Here is a 14,054-nt window from a genome sequence, read left to right on the forward strand (position 1 = left end):
TTGTGTCGATATCATGATAAGTCACACATCGTATACCTGATAACTTATGGACCCCAGTCCCGATAACTTTGGTACGGGGGTGGGGGTGGGGGGGGGGAGTTGACGAAACATCCCCTCGGTAACTTTTTGCATGAATAGTATAGTAACTCACACATCGCACACCTGATGACTTATGTACCCCAGTCCTGATAGCTTTGGCATGAGGAGGGTGGGGGGGGGGGCGGTAACATTTATGTGAATAGCATGGTAACCCACACATTTGCAGACATGATAAGTTATTTACCCCGGTCCCGGTAACTTTGGCGAGGGGGTTGATTAAATATACCCACGGTAACTTTCATGTTAATAACACGGTAACTCACGCCTCGCAGACCTGATAACTTGTATACCATGGTCCTGATAACTTTGGGGACCGGGGTGGGGGAGGGAGGGACATCATGAAATATACCCCCGGTAACTTTCATTGATGAAGTGAATTTTTTCCCAGAAAAATAGCTTTCTTTTTTCTTACGATAGTAGTAAGAAAGAGTTTAAAACAATTTCGTTGTTGAACTAATAAACAACAAACTAGGTTGGCATGATGGTTGTTGGGCTTTGTACTTGGCCCTATCCTTTCCACCCCGACGCAGGTTCGAATCTTGTGTAGGTAATTTTTTTCGCGTTTTTAATTATGGTGCAATAAATCGATCGGGAGGAGCACGGGAATAGCGGGTGGAGCGTTGTTTCCCCTGTCGAGGGGATCGTGTGGATCTGTCGCTAACGATCAGTCGATTGGTCGTTAGCACAGTCGATATATATATATAGAGTAACACTATTCTGATCACGGGATCAGAATAGTTATTCTGATTACAACGCTCTATATAGGCGCGACCACGTGTTGACAATATTACAGAAAACCCATGGCACTGTTCTGCCCCTAACCTCCTCCCACCCCGATCCAAAAATCCCCACCTCCGTGAGGCTCCACACCAACCCACCTCCAGCCCCTGGCTCCGGCGTGCCTCCCACTGACGGCCCTCCCGGCCCCTACGCACCACTCGCCGCCGTCGCCCCGTCCCCGACGCGCTTCCCGCTGCCGCCGCTCGGCCACGACGCGCCTACCGCCGCAGCCGTCCCGGCCTCGGCGCGCTTCCCGGCGCCGCCGCCCCGGCCTGGCGCGCCTCTCTTCATCCCTAGATCGCCTCCGGCCGCCGCCCTCCATCCCCACCACGCCCACATGCCCGGACCTCTGCCGGCCACCGCATCCACTGGCTCGGCTGCACGCGACCGAGACCCCCCTCTCGCAGCAAACCTTGCCGCTGCACGCCGCCGGCCAGAGCCACTACTCCCTCTGCTCCTGAATTGTCCCAGATTCGTGCTGCCCTGATTCTCTTCGTGTTCTATTTCAGGTTGGGTGCAGTCTGAACAAAAATCACATGTTCTTTTCTTTACCTGATCAACGTCGTCGGGAGCTAGAGCTCGTACAGATCCTGGACCTCGTCGGGTACGTCAATGAACTGCTCCTCCTTCAGCTCCTGTCTGATCAGCTCGTCTGGGAATAGAAGGGCCAAGGTCGCTGGGGTTCAGCATCGGCGGCGACTTCAACATAGCACAAGAAGTTCATGTAAATCTACTGCAAAGGTTCAGGTACATAAAAAGTATACTCCTTTGTGCATATAGATGAATTCTCACCTACCCATTTTTCTTTCGGTGATGCTGCTGCAGTTCAGCTTGAGAGCTAGAGAGAGATTGGTTGCTGTTGCTGCCCATGTTTTTCTGGTTTGAACTTGCTGATGTCCGTGGTTGAAGGAATGATAAGAGGTGCTATCCCCGTCGGCTTGGAGCAAATTTGTTACTTGAAGATGTTCTTCTTTGTTTGCTTACTAAGAAAGCCACATATTTTGGTTAAAAGATTGATGAGACGTGCTTTCTACAGATGGTCTTCCTGTGTATCATTAACATGAGCAGAGGATCATGCTCTCTTCCGTTCGTGACTTTGGATGGCTTCTGGTCAACTACAGGTTGGAAGTTTAACATGTGAGATTAAGTAAGTGCAAAAAAACTACAAGTTAGAAGTTTAACTTGTGAGAGGAAAATCAAAATGCGAAATAACTGCAGGTTTAGAAGTTCTTCTTCTGTTCGCATTCAGATTGCTTGCCACCGCCACGCATTCCTTCGGAAACAGCCACCTTACATCCCACCGTCGGCCACACACGATGCTACCAACACACTGCCCCAGGCTGAGCCATCCACCAGCAGACGAGCTGGCTCTGGCTGTGCTCGAGGTCGCCTCGCTCTTCCCTGCTGGAGGACAAGTTCTACTACAGCCATGGATTAACAGTAAGTTCTACTTCATCTATACACCAAGTCCGGGGATTACATATCATCTACTCTTATGCCAACAAGTCATTGTCGAACAACATTCTGAGATCTCTGAAAAAATTGCAGATTGTCTATTGTTATGCCATCAAGGCGTTGCCCAAGAGCCACCCGATTTCTCTCAAAATTTGGGAGATTAGTAATTGTGAGGCGCTCAAGTCGTTGCCCAAGAATGACCTTACAAGTTCAATGCTAGAGTTACATGTCCTTCTATGAGCAGCGAAGAGCTAAAAAAAGAGAGTGCCGCAAGCTAATAGGAACAATCCCGATTGACATAACCTGACAAGTCCAAGGGTACTTACCAATGAACTTGCTATTAATTAGAACTTGGCTATTATCTACCTATCTCGCTACATGAGACATTCATGTACATAGACACGGGGAATTCACATATATCACAAATTCATGTACAGGAAAGTTGATGCTTTGTGTTTACATTTTAAAAATTGTGTTCTCGCCTTCACCAAATCGTGTGGCCCTGGTTGAAGTTCTAATTAAGATTTGTAGTAGTCTCTTTAATAAAATTCTGAGATCAACATTTCATTAACTGAAGCCTCTGGTCTCATGTGTACTAAAAAACATTTTGCTTAGTATACTCTGCATCCTTGAAATACTTGGACCTGATCATATATACTGTTAAGTGATTGATCATGTAGATTGAAGAAAGAACAGAGAAGAGAAGTGAGTCCTAAGGCTGTTTCCAAAAATATGTGTGTTCAAAAAGGATGTTGATACACACAAAAAAATTGTGGATGAGAAGTTCAATTTTTGAAAGGTTCAATGTGTGAACAAGTTGCGGGATTTGCTATTGTGCATATGAACTTTCCGGCAGCCATGCTTGGCGGCTTCACTGGCACCTGCTTGTACTAATGCATGATTTATTTGGCTTAAAAAAATTGTTTTTGCGAAGGTCAAGATGTTGTGTTGCAGCAGGTCAAGTGTGTATTGTATGTGTGTGTGTGTGTGTTTTTTAAATGCATACTTTCATTGCAAAACGGTATGTTCATTCTTTGATGTGAGGATGGTTCCCCGTGCAAAAGGATTGCAAAAGAAATTTCTATTTCCTTTATAGTGTTGTGTTTTTATTAGAAGAAAAGAAAAAGAGAAGTTCGGTTTCTAACGACGACGTGGTTCAACGTGCAAACCAATTGAAAAACTGTACAGGTTCGCCTACCAAAAATGACCAACATTTCTTGTGGAAAAAATTCACTATTTTTTTTAACTCTACGTGAGAACTTTATGCTCTTTCAAATGTGTGCATTCGTATTTGTGTAAATACATGTAGCACACGAATTGTATGTGTATTGTTGTGTGTAATTTTCTTCAATTTCAATAGAATACGAAGTTTATGTTTTAGAAATTCTTAAGTTCACGTGTACCACATACTGAAGAAATTCATCTATGAACAAAACGGACCGCCTAGGCCATTTCACCGACGGCAAAAAAGCCTAAAAATGTCGCGAGACAAAAAATAAAACTTCAAAGGATATACTCCCTCCGTCCGGAAATACTTGTCGTAGAAATGGATGAAAATGGATGCATCTAGAATAAAAATACATCTAGATACATCCATCTCTTCGACGAGTATTTCCGGACGGAGGGAGTAACATAGTAAGTTCTTCGAAAGTGGACAAAAAAATAATTTTGTTTTGTAAGTTTAACCATTTCTAAAAAAATTATCTTCAAGTTCAAATTTAAATAATAGGGCGGTTCAATGTTTATTACAAACCTATGATTTTCCCCGTTACCATAGAATAAACCAAGAAGTTCAAAAATAAAAAATGTTGCAGTTCAAAAAGTTTATAAAAAAATGGTGTTTCTACATTTAACAATTTTTTTGGAGAAGTTCAATTTTACATTGCAGGACGTCCGACCTCCAATTACATGTTTTAAAATGGCAAAAAATGACGTCCGACCTTCAATTGCGTGTAATTCGACATATACACAAAAATGCGGCAGAAGTTCATAATGAAAACAACAAGAAGTGCAAGTACTACAAACAATGCATTTCAGGTGAGAATAAAAGTAGAAAAATAAAAGCATAAAAGGTTTGTTGAAAGAAGTTTAAGTCCTTTGTCCGGAGAAGTTCAAAAATTCTTGAGAGAGAGTTTCACCTAGTATTTCCATGTTCGAAAACACAAATAAGAAAATGTTTTTTTGCATTTTGAAACAATTCTCTAAATCCACAAAGAAGTTCAGTTATTATTTAGGAGCAATTTGATTTCAAAAAGAAAATAAAAAATTCAAATTATAAAAACGGGAAAAGCTAATGTACTACAGGGTGTGTGTTTAATATGAGAAAAAGAATAAAAAGGCAAGGTTTTCCTCGTTATTAAAGAATGGAAATAAGAAGTTCAAAAATTAAATAACAAGAAGTTCAACTTTTAATAATACAACACTTCAAAATTTCATAAAAAAGATTAAGAAATAAACCAGAAAGTCCATATTAAAAAGATGGAGAAGTTCGATGATTATAGAAAACTCAGAGTTTCCTAGTTATTAAAGAATGCAAACAAGAAGTTTAAAAATAAAATAGCAAGAAGTTCAACTATTAAAAATAGAGCAATTCATAATTCATAATAAAAGATTAAGAAATAAAACCAAGAAGTCCATATTAAAAAGATGAAGAAGTTCGATGATTATAGAAAACTAAAAATTTCCTCGTTATTAAAGAATGGAAACAAGTCAAATATAAAATAAAAATAAGTTCAACTATTAAAAATATAGTGCTTCATAAATTCATAAAAAAAGATTCAGAAAATCAGATTAAAAATTCATAAAAAAACTTAAAAAAATTCACGTAACCGAGAGAAGTTTAGGTTGATAACTGTGAGAAGTTCATGTACTACATGGTGTGCATTTTGTATTAAAAAAATAAAAAGTAAAGGCTAAAAGTTTTGTTGTTATAAGTTCAAGTCCTTCGTCGGAGAAAGTTCAAAAAATTATTGTGAGAGAGATTTGTACAAAAGGAATATATCATTTGTGTAACACTAACGAATGGATGAAAAAAAATTTACAAGCGAAAATACGTCACAGAAGTTCAACTGGAAACAACAGGAAGTTCAACTCCTACATTGAATGAATTTCACATAAAAACTATTAAAACCGTCGTGGGTATGAAAAAATGATCAATACGAGAAATTTGCGTGTTTACAGCAGCTTTCCATCGGTATGTCACTTGCTCAATTCCAGTGAGTGGATGGAGAGCTACAAGCAGTGAATGAAGAGCTACGAGCAAAAAAGAGCACGTGAAAAACAGAGTGAAGTTCAGGCAGAACTGCCACAGAAGTTCAAGTACTTCACGCAATGCATTTTCGACGAATCTGTTTCGCCATAACTGGCAGAACGAGTGATCTCGCCATTTCTGAAATTACTTGAAAATGGTTGGGATTCAGAGAAAACCATCAAGATGAAAAAGTTTCGCATTTTTCGTAGCTTTTCAACAGTATATTATTTGCCCTGTTCTGATGAAGTTTGTAGAAATTATAGCGAAAATACATTTTTAGCCATTTTCAAAATCAACATAAAACTGTAACGAATTTGGAGAAACAATATATACCAAAAAGTTTTGCATTTGTTCAGGCTTTCCAACGCCATATCATTGCTATGTTCAGACGTATGATTAGAAACATATATCGAAAATACAAACTTGGTAGAACTTGTACCATTTTCTAAATTACTCTTAAACCATTCAAAATTAGAAAAAACTTTCAACATGAGAAAAAGCGCATTTTCATAAGCTTTCCAACGCGATATCATTTATCTCAATTGGCTTAGGCATTTAGAAATGGGAATGAGAATATGAACTTGGTTGTTCGGTTTGCAAAATTTTACGATTTTCCACATTACTTTTTAACCATAGGGAATTAGAAAAAACTTTCAGCATGTGGCAGGAGCAGTTTTACAGCAGCTTTCCAATGCCATATTATTTGCCTCATTCCGATAAACGGTTTAGAAATGTGATGGAAAATACGATTCACGTTTTTTGTATGAAGAAAAAATGGTTTTCAAAACTGCTCTTAAACCACTTACATTTTGCCAAAATTTTAAGTTGGGTCATGATACTGCTGTCCATAGCTTTCCAACGGTATATCGCAAGCCCCATTTGGGCAATGTTGACCGAAGTTCAACCTAGCACTAGGGGAAGTTCAGGTCGAACAAATCAGGAAGTAAAATTGCAAAAAACACAATTTCATCACGACCCGAGAGCAAAATCCGCCAGCGAGCGAGATTTCTATTTAAAATCGGTATTTAGTTGCTAAAAAACCTTTCTAGATTACACTAACATCATATAGCATACTACTAACCAGAATAATTCGCGGAGGAAGTCACGGTTGCAAAGATAGCCCGAAGGTCGGGTTTGTACAAAGGGAAGTTCAGGCGCGTGTTCAAACAAAAATACGTCACAGAAGTTCAACGTGAAAATAGCATGAAGTTCAACTACTATGCTGAATGAATTTCAGATGAATTTTTTTTAAATCGTTGCGAGTATGAAAAAATGATCAACACGGGAAATTTGCGTGTTTATAACAGCTTTCCATCGGTATATCACTTGCTCAATTCCGGTGAGTGGATGTAGAGCTAGAAGTAGTGGATAGAGATATACGAGGAAAAAAAACACGTGAAAAACAGAGTGAAGTTCAAGGTTTCATACCGAGAAGTTCAGGTACTTCACGCGATGCATTTTTAGCGAATCAGTTTCGTAATAAAGGCAGAACGAATGATCTCACCGTTTTTGAAATTACTTGAAAACGGCTAGGAATCAGAGAAAACTGTCAACATGAAAAAGTTTCACATTTTTCGTAGCTTTTCAGCAATATATTATTTGCGCCATTCCGACAAAGTTTGCAGAAAATACGGCGAAAATACATGTTTCTCCATTTTCGAAACTAACTTAAAACCGTAAAGAATTGGGAGAAATAATACATACCAAAAACTTTCGCATTTGTTCAAGCTTTTCAAAGCCATATCATTTGCTGCATTCAGATGCACGGTTAAAAAGTTAGCTTGAAAATACAAACTCGGTAGGACTTGTACCATTTTCTAAATTACTTTTAAACCGTTCAAAAATAGAAAAAACTTTCAAATTGAAAGAGTAGCGCATTTTCATAAGCTTTCCAAATCCATATCATATGCCTCAATTGGACTAGCCGTTTAGAAATGACGTTGAAAATACGAACTCGGCTGTTCGGTTTACGAAATTTTACGTTTTTTCAAATTACTCTTTAAACATAGAGAATTAGAGAAACTTTCAACATGTGGAAGTAGCGGTTTTGCAGCAGCTTTCCAACGCCATATTATATGCCTCATTCCGATAAACGGTTTAGAAATGCGATCGAAAATACGATTCATGTTTTTTGTGTGAAAAAAAACAGTTTTCAAAACTGCTCTTAAACCGCTTGCATTTTGCTAAAAATTTAAGTTGGGTCATGATACTGGTGTCCATAGCTTTCCAACGGTATATCGCAAGCCCCATTTGGGCAATATTGGCGGAAGTTCAACCTAGTACTCGGGGAAGGTCACGCGCGTTACTCGGGAAGTTCATGTTTGTGATCAGAATATTATTCTGATCCCGTGATCAGAATAGTGTTTATGAGTTTATGTCCTCTACAACATTCACTTATTGCTAATTCTTCAAGTTGACTTTTTTCGCTAAGTGAATGTGATCGGACCCTTCCCCCTCTATGCTAAACTCGACCCAGTCTATTCACAAATTCTTCATGTGCGTTCTGATTTGAAACTCGTTCAAAATCTTCACTATGTCCTTGACAGCTAAAGAAATTGTGAACGGTAACTTAAAACTTATCTTATCTAAATTTTCGGCTTTGCCGCTCAAACCGTTCCACTTCTCACGACAAATACATATCTATTCACCCACGATCCTACACGATCGCCACCTCACAGTACGTGGGTGACACATGTCACGTGAATAAGAAGAGCCAGGGGCACGTTCGTCCGAAATCCTCGGACGCACAGTTTTTCACTGTCGCTATAAATACCCCTGTCTTCTCCTCACTTCACTTTTACTCCGCTCGACCTCTCTCTCCCGCTCGAGCTTCCTAAACCCTAGCGCCGCCGCTACTTCATCGTCGTCGGTGAGGAAGAGCTTCACTGCCTCGAGCTCGTCGCCGTCGTACTCGCGCCGGTTGCGGATTTCTTCACTCCGCCGCCGCCGTAGCCGTCTTCCTCTGCCGAGTTAGGGCGTGGAAGATCTGAACGGACGAACTTCACCTCAGTACTTCTCAGTTCTTCGTGTTATTCACTTTGGGTAATTAAAAGTTACTTTTATTGTCCACTTTGATTCATGTGTTTCTCCTAAAAATCTTCAAAGGTGTTTATTCTTCAAATCTTCACACACTAAACACCTCACATGTTATTTGTTCTTGATTCATTTCTCTAAGCAATGATTTTCTTCAAAATTCCTCAGTTGTGTGGATTTTCAAATATGTACAACTCTGGAACCTAAGATAAAGAACGCTTAGTGAAATTCTTCAAGACTCATCGGTCAAATTCCTCAAACCTATTCCTTTTTGAAGATCTTCTGAGAACGCATATGACCTCTCCAAATTCCTCGCAACTATACTCTGTTCACAGGTACAAATGTCCGCTGCTGAATCACTAGGTTCTCATCAACTTAACTCATTTGCAGCGTTCCTCGAAGAAAAGTTGCATACGTCTTCAGAAACCTCAGTTGAAGAAAATGGCTGACAAAAAGCCACAGAAGGGAGGAAAAAGGCCTGAGGTCAACACAGCATTTGAAATCCCTGAGGATATATATGCTGGATATTGCACTCCAGATGAGGCCAAGTTTGGCAAGGAGGACAAGAATCAGCGCAAAGTGCGCATACAACAAATTGAGAGGAGATGGGCACAAGAATGGAGGGAGTACAGATATGTTACTCCCAAGTACATGAAGAAATTCGCACTCAATCCTCCATGCTCAAGACCTCCACCGAGGCCTGGCCAACTGACAGATCCCACCAGCCTCAAGCGCGGTGAGGACTATGCTACTGAATGGGCTAGGCGCCAGGCCAAACTAGCCAATCAAGCTAAAGAAGCAGTGAGGAAATTCAATGAAGATTCTGCTGCTGCTAACGCTGCTGAGGCATCTGTTAGTAAGCCCAAGAAGGCTATGCCAAAGAAGCCTGCCCACAAATCCAGTGCTTCTCCTTCAATGCCCTCACGGCCAAGCTCCTCATCAATGCCCTCACGGCCAGCATCTTCAAAGCCCTCACGGCCAATTCCTCAGTCTGCTCCTCCTCCTCCAATGTCCTCAGTACCTCCGACAAAGTATTCGGCTGCTCGAACAAAATCTTCGGCACCTGTGCATCTTGCCATGTGCCAAAGGACTCAAGGCTTCTCTATTGCCTCAGGAGCATCTGCAAGCTCCTCAGATGCTCGACCTTCCTCAGCTGGTCCCTCACTGCTGAAGAAAAAGGCCACTGCTGGACGAGGTATTCGACCAAGTCCTCACAAGAAGCAAGTCGCTTTCCAAGTGCCCTCTGATGATGATGAGGCGGATGATGATGAACTTGCTGAAATCATCAGAGACAGGCAAGCCAGGGTCGCTAGAGCCAAAGGCAGCAATGTGCCACTACTATTGGATCCAAAGTTGATCCTCGACTTCATTGACTTATGGCACAAGGACCCTAACACACCTCTGCCAGAGTTGAACCTCACTCCTGGTCAAAGCCATGTTCTCACTCACTTCATTGAGGAAGAGAAATGGAAATATGAAGAAGGTCGAAGGCTAAAGAAAGCGCAATACAAGAAACAATGCTTCCTCAAGGACAATGTCCTCACTCTTACCCCCGAACAACTCATTGCTATACAAGCTGAAATCAAGCAACTGAGTGATGATTTCAATTGGTATCATGCTGGTTGGAAGGGAGCAAAGGTTCGTTTCGTCAACTTGACGAAGAATTTCTCTTCAACTGCCTCTGCACCGGTGCATGTTCAAATTCCTCAGGCTGAAGAATTTGCTCAGCCCACTAAAGAACATGCCAGCACCGCTGATGTTAGTATGGCTGCTGAAGAAAGTGAGAATACCAGGGTTGATGACTCCGTTCCAGCCGCTGATGATATTGCCAGGGCATCCACTAGTGATGCGCCTGAGGAAAATGAACAAGCCAGGGCAACTGAAACAGTTGAGCCTGAAGAAAATGCACCTCCTGCACCTACACCAACTCCTATCCTTCCATCTGCTCTTGATGTGAAGAAGACCAAGGCTACAGAACGTGCAGCGATGAAGAAAAGGAAGGCATCAGCTTCATCAAATTCTTTGGCTCCAAAGAAGATGAATACTCTGATCAGTTCAATTGATAATCCAATTGATGTCGTCCCCGTCTCATCAATGCCATCAAAGGGCCTTGTTCCTTATGGTGAAGAATATGAGATTCCCGAGGAATCTGATGAAGAAACTCCATCTGCTGCTTCGACAGAGCAGTTGGACGAAGAAATTGAAGTGGATGCAATCCCTTCAACCCCTGTCATTTCCTCACCTATGCCTCAGTTCACTGCTGAAGAGGTAGGTGTTGAAGAAATTGACGATGAGGATGTGTACATTGGATGTACCACACCTGTGCTCAATGATGAATTTTGGGACAGTCAGCATTCAAACTCACCAATGTTCACTCCTCTCCAAGTTGCTCCTCAGTCCCCAGCCACTATTGAAGTCCAAGTGGGATCTAATGAACCACGTGCAACCCCATCTGTTCATGAAGACATTCCATCCACTAGTGCTGAAGAAACTGTGAATGAAGAAGTGATGACTCAGGCTGAAGATGCAGAAGAAACTGAAATTCCTCAGCATGAGGAACCTGAGATTGCGATTCCTGAGGTGATACTGCAAATTACTGACACTCCTCAGCCAAAACCAAAGAATCCCTTCTCCAAGAAACCAAAATTCAAGGCTGATGATTTCTTTGGCGAGCACGTCTTCTTCACTGAATTCAACCTGTGTGATAATGCTCGTCTTAGAAGGAAGCGCTTCTGGACTGCTAGCCAAGCCAACTTCTATTCCTCAGTTCTTTTTGACAAGGACAAAATCTTCGATCATGAGCACATTCCTCACGTGGACATGGAATATATGCCATGCTTCACGCCGGTTCTCAGTCTACTTCACGATGCAGGCTTGCTGAATTTCTGCACTGACATTGTTGGCTGGAATGAAGAGCTAATTCTTCAGCTCTACGCAACTTTGCACATCACAGGCAACACAGCTGACGTTAACTCTTGGGTGTTGGACTGGATGATTGAAAACACTCACTACAAGGCACCAACCACTGAATTGCTTCGTGCCTTCCCAATCAGTCCTCCACCAGAAGGCGCTCGTTGTCTATATGATGAACCTGAACTTACTGATCATTATATGCAAGTGCTCATGAAGCCGCTGAAGCCAGGACAAATTCACAGGACCAAATTCCTCGTGAAGGAATTGCTCTATGTGCCAAGAACCATTTACCGCATCCTGACGAAGACTATCAGCCCAATCAAAGGACATGATTCTTCAGATGAAGAAATTGTGGGGATGATGAAGAATATGCTCTTCAACATCATGCATGGTATTCCTATCAATTACCATGATTTCTTCATGAGGACTCTTGCAAATGTTGCACTCTCGCCATTTGAGCTTAAGCCTTATGCACCATGGATCATGAGATTCCTCAGAGCAAGGACTTCACTCAACTATAAGGCTGACAATCTTAACCATGGCAGCTACTTGCCCCCGATTGAAGTCCTCAAGCGGACCATTTCCTCATCTGATGAGAAGGGCAAGTCACCAGCTGTGATCGATGAAGGCACTCGTCCATTGGATGGTCAATTCCGCAAAGCTGCATCCTATTCCACCAATGATGACTCTGCCACATATGATTCTGCTGCCAATGCTCCAAAGTCAAGTCCTCAAGCTACCGCTCCTCGTGTGATGACTAACCGTGAACTGCTCATAAGTCTTCACCAGAAGGGCGATCAGAACACAAATGGGTTAAGCGTCAGTTTGGCTCTATTCTTCACAACATGACCTCCACACATAATGCAGTGAAGAAAAACCACTACTACCTCCATGAAGTGTTTGATTGCACCTGGGCTATAATGTCACATCTATATGGCGAAGAAGATCTGAAGCAAATGGGCTTCAAGGAAGACTTTGATTGGTCTGCATTACCATCGAAGAAATTCAAGAAGGTCAAGGTTCCTTCCTTGGTGGCCACTCATATTCTTCATCACGCGCCACAGACGAGAATGAAGACTTGGACGACACTGCAGCAGGCCCTACAATGACTCAAGACCCTGACAACGCTGGCGCTCCTCCATCATCATGATATTCTTCAGGGGCGTTAGTCCTTAGTTTCAACCATTTTGGTCTTCGATGACAAAGGGGGAGAAATTTGAGTTAGTCTTCAAGCGGGTCTATATATATGGGCGTTTTTTTGCTAAGTTACAACTCTCGTTCTTCTGATGACTTTGCTAGATCGAGTTGTAATCTTAAACTCTATGGTGGCTTGATACTTTTGTTGTGTTCTTTTGCATGCTTATTCCTCATTAATGTTAATGCACGCATGCTGAATTACATCAGTCACCATATTTCATCATGCATTTCAAATTCGTCATATTATATGTCAAATGCATGTATGAATTACAAGATATAGGGGGAGATCTCCATGATTATACTCTTCAAGTGTGCATTGCTTCAAAAGCAAATTCCTCACGATGCACACCTTCAGGGAGAATTCTTCTATATCTTGCAATCAAATTCCTCAATATCAGTATTTACACTTCACATGTTTATCCCCGTTGAAAACTTAACTTATATTGTCATCAATCACCAAAAAGGGGGAGATTGTAAGTGCATCTAGTGCCCCTTAGTGATTTTGGTGTATTGAAGACTTATAGGTTAAGAGACTGATGTGTTTGTGAGTGTACATAGGTCTACAAGTCTATGAGGAGTTTGATATTTACAGAGAAAGTCGACCCCTAAAAATGAAGTTCTTCAACTGAAGACTTTGTATTTCTTAAGACTTTGAAAGTGAAGAAATTGGTGTGACCTTGAAGACTTGATATTCATTTGAGGAACATGAAGCGCGAAGACTTTTGTATTCATAGTTTCATTTTATCTTTCTTGAGTCATAGGAAACACCGTACTGTTAAAGGGGGTCAAGGAAATACTAAGGAGAAATTTCCATGTGATGCTCACACTACAAAAAAAAGACACATCCGTGACATTTTGGGCCGAACGAAAAAAATTCCTGTCATACATATGACACTTCTATGACGATAATTGTGACAAAACCCGGTATCATCATAGATGTGGTGGGCTCCTACTTCTATGACAAAAAATCATGACAGGAAATGGGCTTTTCATCCTGGGCGGGCCGGAGACGCAGCTGCATGACATTCTTTGGGCTGTCGATGACGGAAAAAACCGTGGTAGAAGCGAGGGGGAGGAAAATTTTGGGGAGTTGCTGGTTACGGTGGGAGGTCGGGGGCGGAGCGATGCGCATTTCTCTCGTACGTACGCGCATGTGTGCGAGGCGTTTGCTCTAACCGAAGCCGAGCGAGGCGTTAGGCTCTAACTGAACCCGAGCGATTGCATTGCAGTCTACGCGTTACTCAACCCGATCGATCGATCGATGGCTGTTAACTGAACCCGATGGAGTGATTCCTTCGCTACTGCTGCTAACTGAAGCCGGTCGATG

The 14,054-nt window shown here is 41.8% G+C and overlaps 1 long non-coding RNA gene across 1 annotated transcript; it reads left to right on the forward strand.

Annotated features, from left to right (window-relative positions):
* The first annotated feature begins 902 nt into the window (after positions 1-902).
* On the forward strand, positions 903-2,821 carry LOC123071848 (uncharacterized). Its single transcript, XR_006434551.1, has 5 exons — positions 903-1,626; positions 1,705-1,800; positions 1,916-2,026; positions 2,098-2,319; positions 2,428-2,821. It is a non-coding gene; the product is annotated as an uncharacterized lncRNA (long non-coding RNA).
* The last annotated feature ends 11,233 nt before the right edge of the window (positions 2,822-14,054 follow it).

This window comes from Triticum aestivum, chromosome 3B (genome assembly GCF_018294505.1).
Source record: "Triticum aestivum cultivar Chinese Spring chromosome 3B, IWGSC CS RefSeq v2.1, whole genome shotgun sequence".
In the NCBI taxonomy this organism is placed as follows: domain Eukaryota; kingdom Viridiplantae; phylum Streptophyta; class Magnoliopsida; order Poales; family Poaceae; genus Triticum; species Triticum aestivum.